General features: G+C 40.1%; 1 protein-coding gene across 11 annotated transcripts in view; it reads left to right on the forward strand.

Annotated features, from left to right (window-relative positions):
* The window catches only part of CHST9 (carbohydrate sulfotransferase 9), a 287,688-nt gene that overhangs the window by 235,350 nt on the left and 39,257 nt on the right, over positions 1-13,081 (forward strand). The window lies entirely within an intron of this gene.

A 13,081-nucleotide genomic window follows, 5' to 3' on the forward strand; every position in this document is an offset into this window, starting at 1 on the left:
GAGCAGAGATCATGCCACTGCACTCCATCCTGGATGACAAAGAGTGACCCCATCTAAAAAAAAAACAAAACAAAAAACAAAAACAAAAAAAAAGAAAGAAAGAAATAAGTAGAATGTAATTTTTCATGTCATAAACATAAAATGTACCTAGGCACTTTTCTACCTTTCTTTTGCACAGGTGTGAGTATATGCATACATACCTGCCTGTTCACCCAACATAACCCACACATACACACACAATCTACTCACACCACAGCTATCTTTCCAAAATAGGTAACTGCAACTCCAGAAGAAGATTCTCTGATAGTGGTGAAAATTGTCATTTATTATTATGACGATTATGATTGTGATTGCTATTGTTGTTATTAAAGTCCAGATCTGATGCTTGGCTTTTTTTTTTTTTCAGTATAGTTATAAACAATGAATACAGATTTTTAAAACAAGGGATCAAGGTAGTAGCTATGTATGACAGCTAAAAATTCCTATTTCTAAATAGCTCTCAGTAGGGGATAAAAAGCAATTGATAGCTTTCTTTGGGACAAACGTACTGAGATAGCATGTCTACACTATCTATATTAGTACCTGGTCTTCTTAGCCATCTGTCAAAGAAACAGACTGCCTTCAACCAACAGTTTCCATCAAACTCATTTTCTAGACAAAGAAACTGAGGCTTGACAGAGAATGAAGTATAGGCTTGGTGAGAGAGCATTCTGAGCTCCGTAATTCACTTAGCCTCTGGGCTCCTGTACCCCTTATCCTTTTTATTGTCAGTGTTTCAGAGCATTGTTCCTTCAGTTTGCACTGGGTTGGTTGGAGGTAGGCACCACAGGTTTGATTGATACAGCAATTTGCATCTCAAGGCATCGCTCGATAAATACAGTGCAATGAAAGGCTACTCTCTCACCAGCCAACTTCCCCCCCTGGGCTGACTTTAGAAGCTCATTGATGTCACTTCCTTCCTCAGTCAGCAAGTGAATTTTCTTTAATTCTCAAGACCAGCTGTCCATGCTGTCAACAGAAAGTTATTAAAATTCCTTTAAAGTGAATAAAAATAGCCTAAAAGCAAATGTACTTGGAAACAGGAAAGAATCAGTATGCAAAGTCCACAAACCTCTGAGCAAAATAATGTTGATCCAACAGAGATTTCAAACATTGTATATTCAAGTTGCTAGAAAAAAATAATTAAAAGATGCTAAGCCACATACTTCTTAATCTTTTATTAGCAAAGGCTTATACAGTTAAAATGTATCCCCCTAAATTTCATTCCGCCTTTTCAAGTATGATTTGAATAAATTTGAGAATGACTTCAGTTTTCGTTAAGTGGGATTCCCTCCTCTTTTCTTGCATAGGCCAGAGAATATTTTCATCTCCACCAGGCTAAGGTTATCCATAAGCAAGACACAAACATTATCATTAGCAGAATCATAACCACTAGGACCACAAAAATAATATAATTGTGTGTGTATATATATATAAAATTGTATAGTATATATATATTTAATTGTATATATGTACACAAATATATTATTTTTGTGGTCCTAGTGGTTATGATATAATTTTGTATATATATATGATATATGTATATTTGTATATATGATATAACTGTGTGTATATATGTATATATACATATATACATATATATGTGTATATACATATATACATATATATATGTGTATATATATACACATATATATACGTATATATACTCGGGAGGCTGAGGCAGGAGAATTGCTTGAATCCAGGAGGCAGAGGTTACAGTGAGCTGAGATTGCATCACTGCACTCCAGCCTGGGTGACAGAGTGAGACTCTGTCTCAAAATATATATACATATATATGTGTATGTATATATACACACATACATGTATATATGTATATATACATATATATGCATACGTGTATATATGTGCATATGTACGTATATATACGTATATATGTGTATATGTACGTATATATACGTATATATGTGTATGACAGAGTCTCACTGTCACCCAGGCTGGAGTGCAGTGGTGCAATCTCAGCTCACTGTAACCTCTGCCTCCTGGATTCAAGCAATTCTCCTGCCTCAGCCTCCCGAGTAGCTGGGACTACAGGCGTGCACCACCACACCCAGCTAATTTTTACTAGAGACAGGGTTTAGTATTTTTAGTAGAGACAGGGTTTTACCATGTTGGCCAGGCTGGTCTTGAACTCCTGACCTTGCGATCCACCCGCCTCAGCCTCCCAAAGTGCTGGGAGTACAGGCGTGAATCACCGCACCTGGCCCTATAATTATATATTTTAATTTATTGGAATTTTACTAGCTCAAGGGAAGAGGTTAATTTTTTCTCATGTTTAAATGGCTATAACTCACAGAAATGAACTATGTGGCTCCTGAGTCCCCCTGATCCTCAACTGACTGCCTGACCTCAGTCACTGGAAGATTGCCCTGTTACCTTCTGAATCAGCCCTTGCTTTATCCTTCAGGCCCCCAGCAGCTGAGCTCCTGCCTTCTTTCCTGAGTTGTACATGACCTGGTACCCAAGTCCCTCCAAAGCATGGGTATGTTCCTTAACACCAGTAGTCACCTGCCTCTTCCTTATTTGGATAGATGTCGTGAATGCTGGACTCCCCCTGACCTTTTGCCAAGGAAACTTGTATCCAGCCTGTCTTGTCATCCCCAGACACACCCCAAGCTTGTGTCTTGGGTTCCTCTCCAGTGCCTGGGCTCTCAATTTCAGCCTGCACTTGTGCTGCCCAGCCTACCCAAGGCTTCCTTGCTACACACACTGCACAAAGCAATTAAAAGGAAGTGCGTATATTTACCATAAATGTGCCCAAAAAAACTATTTGAGTAAATAGTTTAGTGGAAAAATGGTAGAAATTTGGGTAAATTCAAACTAAAAGGACAAGTATAATGTGGTTAATCATCAGGAAAATTGCAAATCATGATCTTGTAAGTTATCTAGAATTATCTCTCAGTCCTTCACTTCAATTCCCATAATTTGGAGCACACTGTATTCCTAATACAGAACTATGATGGTATAGATGTGTAAAATACAAAAAGAAACCCAGAATTCTGGTATAATTCCTGTTATTGAGATGCTTAAACATTTTGGAAAATCAATTGAGAATGAATATGAAAAGGACTGCTATCACAAACAAAGCATTTGATATGGTCCAGAGTTCATCAGCAGTCAAACTCAGGCCCTAATATCATCCATCTAATGATTTTTAACCCATGTACCTTTTCTTTCATGAGCAAACCAGGGCCAGGAGCAGCTGCTCTCAATATGTTGGAGGCTAGTGCAAGGCTTCACCCACTGAGATCAATATATATATTGAACACTCTAGGTGTTCAATACATATATTTATGGAATAATTGATAGTGGTCTCAGTATCACTGAGCTGGGTCCTTAGGATACAATAAAGAAAAGGAATGTAGTCCCTGGCCTTAAGGAGCTTACATTATAGAATAGGAAACAAGCAAAAAAGTAACCAGACCTACAAATAAAATAATTGCAAGTTGTGGTAAGTGCTATGAAAGAAACAAATAATAGGCTGAGATCAAGAATCACAAGAAGAGATGGAGTGACCAGGGAAGAACTCCTGAGATCTTAATATTAAAGTGAGACTTGAAAAATATGAAAGAACCAGACCTGCAAAATTGGAGAGAGAAGACAACAGCATGTGCAAAAGACAAGAGGCCAAAAAGGACCAGAAATGAACATAAGACCAGAGTAGATGGAGGGTAGAAAGGAAGGGAAACAGAGAGCAAGGCAAGGTTATAGAGGTGTGGTAGGAAAGAAGCAGATGGTGCAAGGCCTACAAGATGAAGAAAGGAACTTGGAGAGAGCCAGAGTGGCAACTGGGAGACCCCAGAAGGCTAACAGCATAATTCAGGGGAGACATGTTGATGGGCTCAACAAATTGGGGGCTGTGGTTAGACAGCATGTATTGTAGATATATTCTGAAGACACTGAAACACTGTCCTGCTACCCATGGATTTCTTTGAGTCCCTGTTCCCCACCCTGTCATTGGCCCCTTGAGCTATTTCCTGGTCCTGTGCCTTTTCAAAAGCAATGGCTACCTTTCTGTGCTTCTTTGAGAGGTAAGGACAGAGCCCCAGTTTGCTGAATGACCAAATCTGCCCGTTTCAGATCACCATATTGGCCCTCTTCCCCAGATTCTCAGATTCCTTATTAAAATACAATTTGATGGAGAAAAGGGGGGGATGTGATACTCCAGAACTCCACAGTTCTGGAATATGAAATTACTCTACATGTGCAGATATATAATGGGCATATTTGCACCCCAGGAAAGAGGAATAGATTCATAATCTTATCTCCTTTTCCTTGCCCCAATTCAAGAATTCACATGTGGCACCTTCAAAACAGTTCAAGCACCACTACAGAAGGGGTCATGCTAAATGTAGGTGATAGTACAGAAAGAGACAATGTCATAGAAAAGGGGAGAACAGAGCCAACCAGTTCTTTGGGAGAAAGGAGCAGGCTAATTGGGAGCAATGGTCTTGTTCACAGTTGGGTCTCCAGAACTTTGTACCCATCCATATATGACACGTGACAGCTGATCAAACAGTATTTGTTGGAATAAATGAATAAATAAAGTCAGGTATGACTCTTTCTAATCTTTATTCCCTGTATTCATTTGTTACCAATTTCTCTCAAACATTTCTTCAACAGTCTGTCTTTGATTTTCTTCATCTTCCTTCTCATTTCTACCTCCCTAGTCTAGGCCCCAACCCATCACTTACTTTATGCACCCCACCAATGCCTCCTAGATATTCTCCAATTTCTCCCCCTACTCTGAGCAATTTATTTACCAGTTTAGTCTTCCTTTATAACCCACCTCTGCTGAAAAAACCATAATTGCCCCCCAAATTGTCTATCACTTTAAACATATAGCAATTGACCCAGACCTGCCTGGGCAATGCTGTTTCCCTCTAAACCCTCTCCCCTAGTAGGGTAGTCATCACCATTATTCTCCCCAGCTTCTATCCATTTTTGAAGACTTAATTCAAATTCCACCTTCTGATTATTCTGATTCCTGTTACAAAGACAGATCCTAACTCTGAACTTATTTTTAAGTTCTTAAACTCACCACATCTCTAGAATTTGCTCAAACATGCAAAAGAGATATGCAATAGATAGTACAATACAGATACTTAGATATCCATATTCAAGAGATATTCTTGACCTCCGTGATGTGAAACGCTAATAATAAATCAATTAAAATCATGGTCCCTGGTTGTTCAAGACATATTCCTGCATGAGTTAATGGGGAGTATAGCAGTGATTAATGGCAGCACACCTCTTGGAAACCTACTTGTTCCCCAAGACCAATCATATTGGTTGTTCCCCCTCTGTGTGCCCACAGCTTGCTATCCATAACTCTATGAAAACAATTCTCAGGAGGCACTGCAGTTTAGCTTCACTTATCTCTCTCTGCCCCCTGACCCTGACCTCCTTGAGGGCAAGCACCCTGCTGTATCATCTTTGCATGCCCAGCACTTAGGAGGTATCTGACACAGTGAAGGTATTATATTTTTTGGAATGAATATACTATACTGTAAGATATTAAACTTACATTTTTGTTCTTTAAGTTAGAGAAAATGACTACACAGCTAATAAGTCTGTAGTTTTGAGGGACTAGTAACTTACCCAGAGCAGCCTACATCCAAGAAATTATTTCACACGTTAGAGCCTATGGTTCAAAATAAACTTTCACAAGGTGGTAAAAGATACACCCAGGTACCAAGTGCTGCTGGATGGACTGGTCCTCCAGGGTTTATACCAATTGTCGGAGCCCCAAATGACTGTTCATTGCAGGAAATAAGATTTCCCTGCGGTAAAAGCTATGGTGCAAAGGCAGTCTCTATGTACAAAACCCCCACCATAAATAATTGTTGATGTCCCAATTGCCCAGGAGTCCTACCTGCCTGAGGACATAGTTGGTGGAGTTGAGATCCACAATGGGGATTGTAAAATAAAGATTTCCAACACCCTGGAAAGCCAACTGGATCTCAGGCCAGCAGATGATGCTAGAATCCAGGGAACCTTGTTTGGTCCAAATGCCAACAGCTTTTGGGAGATGAAGTCCATCCCTAGCCCTCCTGCTATGATGTGGAAGCTTGTGATATGTGAAGAAATGAGAATGTCTAAGTGGCTTCCTCTTTGCTGTTCCAGTATTGCTCTGTCTTTTTCAGTGGATGCCCCTCTGTCACTAATGTCCTTGCCTAATTGCTAACAATGGGAGAGAGTGTCATGTAATATGATCAGGAACCCACCTCTAGTTTATCTCAAAGTAGCACAGCTCCAGTTGGTTCTGCAGCATTAAGTGATGGGAGCAGATGGTGGCTGCATGCACTTCGCCAAGCTCTTCCTCTGGCTCCCAGCAACCTAGTCTAGAGGTGATGTGTATGGTGTTCTCTGCCCTGAAGTCTCTGCTCTTGATTTAAGACACAGGTGGCACATCATTCCTTCCAGCAGTAGTAACTTCACTGTTACTGTTTGGGCCTAGAAATTTTCCTCATCTACAAATGTGATTTAAAATCTAAGCCATGAATATGCTTTATTTATTAAAACAAAAGATTTATGTTGATTTAATTGTAACTTTTTATGTAAGGCACTACAAATTTATGGTTTGAGAGAGTAAAGTTCCTACTGAGATACCTAGAAAAGAAGTATTTTCCAAATCCCTCTGACCAAAAAAAAAAAAAGACTTTGAGCTACAGATAGATTCTTGCAGATCTATGCATGGCTGCAGAAGGTCTATTAGCCTCCTGCCATTTTCCCTTTTTTCTGTGTGTTGGCATGTTTCTGAAATGCAGAATCATAGCTACTCTTAGATTCTCCAAGGGGCCTGTTACCTGAAAGAGGTTTAGAACCACCGCTTTAAACTGTTTAGGCAGCAAAAGAACTTTCCCTAGAATTTTAATCGGGGTGATTAATCAAACAACCTACAATGAGAAGAATTAGTGAGTCTCACTGCAAAATTTGGAGAATTTGAGGCAGTTGTCCTGGAATTAAAAATCTTAGAGAAATAGGTCCTTCCCTACCCATGTTGATGATGGTGGGTTGGGGCTGTTTCTACAAATTTTATTCCTGAAGCTCATGAATGCACAGAAGTGTCTTAACACCACCTTCATCATCAGATGAGCCAAGAATATCCACAACCTCCCTCTGCAGTTTATTCTGCTTTGTTTTGTGAAGACACAATGAGATTAAAATTTAAGAAATCTGGGATAACTCTCCACTTAATCTGCCAGTCAGACAACTTTGTCAAATGTTTTTATTTTTTCCCCTTTCTAATCCTCTAACCAAAAGCTGGAGGGACAAGACCCAAATATGAGGCAGAAAAGACTAGTTTTATCCTGAAAGTCAGCTTTAAAAAAAATTTTCTTTCAAAAATTTTTGCAGAACAGGTGGTTCTTGGTTACATGGATAAGTTCTTCAGTGGTGATTCTGAGATTTTGGTGCACTCATCACCTAAGCAGTGTACACGGTACCCCATATGTAGTCTTTTATCCCTCACCCTCCCTCAACTCTTCCCCCTGAGTCCCTCAAGTCCATTACATCATTCCTGCACCTTTGCATCCTCATAGCTTAGCTCCCACTTATAAATGAGAACATGTGATATTTGGTTTTCCGTTCCTGACTTACTTCACTTAGGATAATGGCCTCTAGCTCCATCCAAGTTGTTGCAAATACCATTGTTTCATTCCATTTTATGGCTGAGTAGTATTCCACGGTGTATGCATACCACATTTTCTTTATCCACTTATTGGCTGATGGGCATTTAGATTGGTTCTACATTTTTGCAATTGCGAATTGTGTTGCTAAAAACCTGCGTGTTCATATGTCTTTTTTATATAATGAAAGTTTGCTTTTCTATGTCTTAAGAGTATCTATGTTGTTCCTTAGAATGCTGGCCATCCTTTCCCCCACAGACCATGAAAATTTGGACAAGTCTCTGCATGTATTTGAGCCCTGGTCACATAATCTTTAAAAACATAGGAGGAATAATCTCTACTTTTCAGGGTAGTTCCAAGGACGTAATGTCTGTGAGAGATGTCGCCTAGGCCCAGGACACAGCAGTTACTCAGCAGCACTGTGCTTTCCTCCCTGTCCCTTGAGGAACAGCTGAGAAAAAGCAGAAGAACTTGTTTGAATTCATTTCCTTTTGCTGCTGTAACAAATCACCAAAAACTCTGTGGCTTAAAACAACACAAATTTGTGCATCTTACAATTCCAAAGGTCAGAGTTCAGATGGGCCTCACCAGACTAAAATCAGGGTATTAGCAAGGCTGCGTTCCTTTGCAGGGCTCTCGGAGTCATCTATGTCCTTCCCTTTTCCAGTTTCCAGAGGTTGCCCACAGTCCTTGGCTCACAGCCCTCTTCAGCAATGGCATCACTCCGACCCCTGCTGCTACTGCCACCTCGCCTTTTCTCTGCTCTAAACTCTCCTGCCCCTTTATTATAAGGACTGTTACGATTACACTGGATATGTCCAGATAAGCTTCCCATCCACAGGTCCTTAACTGAATCACATCTGCAAAGCCCCTTTGTCATGAAAGGTCCCGTATTCACAGGCTGATTAGGATGTGGACATGTTGGGGGCCATTATTCGATCTGCCGTAATTGTCATGTCAGCTTCTGCAACCTACAGGTATCTTCCTCTTTATTACAGGCACAAGCCTCACTTATTAACTTCGTCTTCGTTTTTTTCCTTCTCTCATTGTATCTTTTTGTTTGTTTGTTTGTTTGTCTTCAAGCAGGGTCTCGCTGTGTTTCTAGGACTGGTCTTGAACTCAAGGGCTCAAGCAATCCTCCCACCTCAGTCTCTTGAGTAGCTGGGACTACAGCACATGCAACCACACCCAGCTAATTAAAAAAATAAAGTAGGGATGGGTCTTGCTGTATTCTCACTGTATCTTTAATAATGCTATCATCTGCCAGATTCCCTAATAAAAACCTGAGGGTTGTCCTTGCTTCCTGCTCCTGTATTTCCCACATTCAATCAATCTCCAGAACATACCTCAGAAATACCACCTGCTCCTGGCGTCCCTCCCTTCCCATTCTCACTGCCTAGGCTCAAGCCTTCACCCCTCCTGCCTGGACACAGCACATGCTCATTGCTGTCTTCACCACCCACCTCTAATACCCCTTCAACCCATCTCCACACCACCACTCAACTCATCTTTCTTAAGAACTGTTTCGGCCACCTCATCCTCATCTGAAAGACCTTTGCTGGCCTCCTTCTGCCTGCAAAGCCTCCAATATCACCCCAAGTCACAACCTCCAAAGGCTGTGCTCCTTCCCTCTTCCCACATTCCATTCCCACACCTGCTAAAGTATATGTGTGTATTACATAAGCCACTCAGAATTTCTCATGATTCACCCACACACACCCTACTCTTACCTGCCTCTTAGATTTCTTTACTTGTCCTGCCCCAACTACATAGAGTGCCCGTCTCTTATCCTTTACCTGCAAAATTCATTCTTATTTCATTCAATCCTCACAAATTTGGGAAGGGGTGGATATTGTTAACCCTTCGTTATAGATAGGCAAACAAGCCAGAGCATTAAAGTAACTAGCCCCAGTTCAAACACCTAGTAATTGTCAGAGCTGCTATTAGATACCATGCTGTCCTTTAGTCCATTTTCTAGAGTTCAGTAGGCTGCTGCATTATTAGGGTGTGAATATTTTATTGTTTGGCTCTTATTTGTCTCTTCAATTTCTGCAGATTTCCCTTAGTCCCAAAGGAAACAAAACTAAGGTTTTGTAGCACTGCTGCCACCCATGACACCCTGAGGTGTCAGTGTTTCAGTTGCCAACCAGAGTTGAGTGGTCTTTTAAAAATGCAAATCTGTGTATCATATATATATTTTTTTTTAACTTTAAGTTCTGGGATACATGTGCAGAACACACAGATTTGTTACATAGGTATAATGTGCCATGGTGGTTTGCTGCACCCATTAACCCATCATCTACATTAGATATTTCTCCTAATGCTATCACTCCCCTGGTCCCCCACTCCCTGACAGGCCTCAGTGTGTGATGTTCCCCTCCGTGTGCCCATGTGTTCTCATTGTTCAGCTCCCACTTATGAGTGAGAATATGTGGTGTTTGGTTTTCTGTTCCTGTGTTAGTTTGCTGAGAATGATGGTTTCCAGCTTCATCCATGTCCCTGCAAAGGACATGAACTCATCCTTTTTTATGACTGCATAGTATTCTGTGGTGTATATGTGCCACATTTTCTTTATCCAGTCTATCATTGATGGGCATTTAGGTTGGTTCCAAGTCTTTGCTATTGTGAACAGTGCTGCAATAAACGTACATTCGCATGTGTCTTTATAGTAGAATGATTTATAATCCTTTGGGTATATATCCAGTAATGGGATTGCTGGCTTAAATGGTATTTCTGGTTCTAGGTCCTTGAGGAGTTGTCACATTGTCTTCCACAATGGTTGAACTAATTTACACTCCCACCAGCAGTGTAAAAGTATTCCTATTTCTCCACATTGTCTCCAGCACCTGTTGTTCCTGACTTTTTAATGATCGCTATTCTAACTAGTGTGAGATGGTATCTCATTGTGGTTTTGATTTGCATTTCTCTAATGACCAGTGATGATGAGCTTTTTTCATATATTTGTTGGCTGCATAAATGTCTTCAAGAAGTGTCTGTTCATATCCTTTGCACACTTTTTCATGGGGTTTGTTTTTTTCTTATAAATTTACTTAAGTTCTTTGTAGATTCTAGATATTAGCCCTTTGTCAAATGGATAGATTGCAAACATTTTCTCCTATTCTGTAGGTTGCCTGTTCACTCTGATGATAGTTTCTTTTGCTGTGCAGAAGCTCTTTAGTTTAATTAGATCCCATTTGTCAATTTTGGCTTTTTTTGCCATTGCTTTTGGTGTTTTAGTCATGAATTCACAAGCATCCTTATACACCAATAATAGACAAACAGAGAGCCAAATCATGAATGAACTCCCATTCACAACAGCTACAAAGAGAAGAAAATACCTAGACATACAACTTACAAGGGATGTGAAGGACCTCTTCAAGGAGAACTACAAACCACTGCTCAAGGAAATACGAGAGGACACAAACAAATGGAAAAACATTCCATGCCCATGGATAGGAAGAATCAATATTGTGAAAATGACCATACTGCCCAAAGTAATTTATAGATTCAGTGCTATCCCCATCAAGCTACCATTGACTTTCTTCACAGAATTAGAAATGAACTACTTTAAATTTCATATGGAACCAAAAAAGAGCCTGTATAGCCAAGACAACCCTAAGCAAAAAGAACAAAGCTGGAGGCATCACACCACCTGCCTTCAAACCGTACTACAAGGCTACAGTAACCAAAACAGGATGGTACTGGTACCAAAACAGATATAGAGACCAACGGAACAGAACAGAGGCCTCAGAAATAACACCACACATCTACAACCATCTGATCTTTGACAAACCTGACAAAAGCAAGCAATGGGGAAAGGATTTCCTATTTAATAAATGGTTTTGGGAGAACTGGCTAGCCATGTGCAGAAAACAGAAACTGGACCCCTTCCTTACACCTTATACAAAAATTAACTCAAGATGGGTTAAAGACTTAAATGTAAGACCTAAAACCATAAAAACCCTAGAAGAAAACCTAGGCAACACCATTCAGGACATAGGCCGTGCATGCTATTCTGATGTCACTACCTGTGCACTGGCCTGAATCCCCTTAATGGCCAGTTTCCCACTGTTCTTGAGAGGATCTTAAATTTCCCAAAAATGGTCTACCTGCTTCTTTGCGGGGTTTCCTGCCTATCTGTGTAGCCTCTCTCACACTATGCCCTGCTCACCTCTCCACACCTGCCATGCTGTCCTCCTTTCTATCCTTGGATCCACTATGCTCCCTCCTATCACATGGCCCTTGTCATGTTCTTCCTTCTACCTGAATGTTCTCCCCACTCTTCTTGGTCAAGTTAACTCCTTTACCATTTTTCAGGTTTTGACTCAAATGTCACTTCTTTGGGGAGCCCACATTTAAACACCAGTGATCTGTAATTTAAAAGGCCAAGCTTTTCCCACAAGCCATGTTGCCTCTTCTTTAAACACTCTGCATGTAAACTGACAAAAGAAATCTAAAACATATCAAGAGTATCTGATTGAGATTGCCCTTAAAAAAATGAAGAAAATTGATTCTTATTATCTGGCGAGTCTGAGACTGGCCCCAGGCATCAGGCATTTCCTAACAATGACACCATCAAATAGCCCACTCTGAACATCACCACTCAATTTCCCCTATGCTCCTTACACTTCTACTGTATCTCATATGACATCTAGCTTGGTACTGAATACTTAACAAAATTTTTAAGTATACTTATTATTGGTTGACTAATTGACCAGTAAGTTTCACTTGGGACATCTTGTTTTGAAAACAGTTTGGCAGTTTCTCAAACAATTAAGCCTACAACTATTATATAACCCAGCAATGTCACTTCTGGACATTTATTCCAGAGAAATGAAAATTTATGTTCACATAATAACCTGTACACAAATGTTTATAGCAGCTTTATTCATGATAGTCAAAACTTAAAAACTACCAAGATATCCTTCAACGAGTAAATGGCTAAACAAACTTTGGCACATCCATACCATAGAATACATCAAAAATAAAAAGAAACCAACCACATTGACACACACAGCAACCTGGAAGAATCTCCAGAGAAGTATGCTGAATGAAAAAAGCCAATCCTTAAAGGCTCTATGCTTTATGATTCATTTGTATAACATTCTTGAAATGACAAAACGACAGAAATGGAAAACAGACTAGTGGTTGCCAGGGTTTAAGGACAGCATGGAGGTGGAGGGGAAGTGATGTGGTGTAGTGGACAAAAGGGGAGATACTTGTGGTAAGGAAAATACTCTTTGTATCAATATTAACACCTTGGTTGTAATATTGTACTATAGCTTTTCAAGATGTTACCATTAGGGGAACTGGGTAAAAAGTACAAGAAACCTCTCTGCATTATTTCTTACAACTACATGTGACTCAACAGTTACTTCAATTAAAATTAAAGT

This window comes from Hylobates moloch, unplaced genomic scaffold (genome assembly GCF_009828535.3).
Source record: "Hylobates moloch isolate HMO894 unplaced genomic scaffold, HMol_V3 SCAFFOLD_5, whole genome shotgun sequence".
Classification (NCBI taxonomy): Eukaryota; Metazoa; Chordata; class Mammalia; order Primates; family Hylobatidae; genus Hylobates; species Hylobates moloch.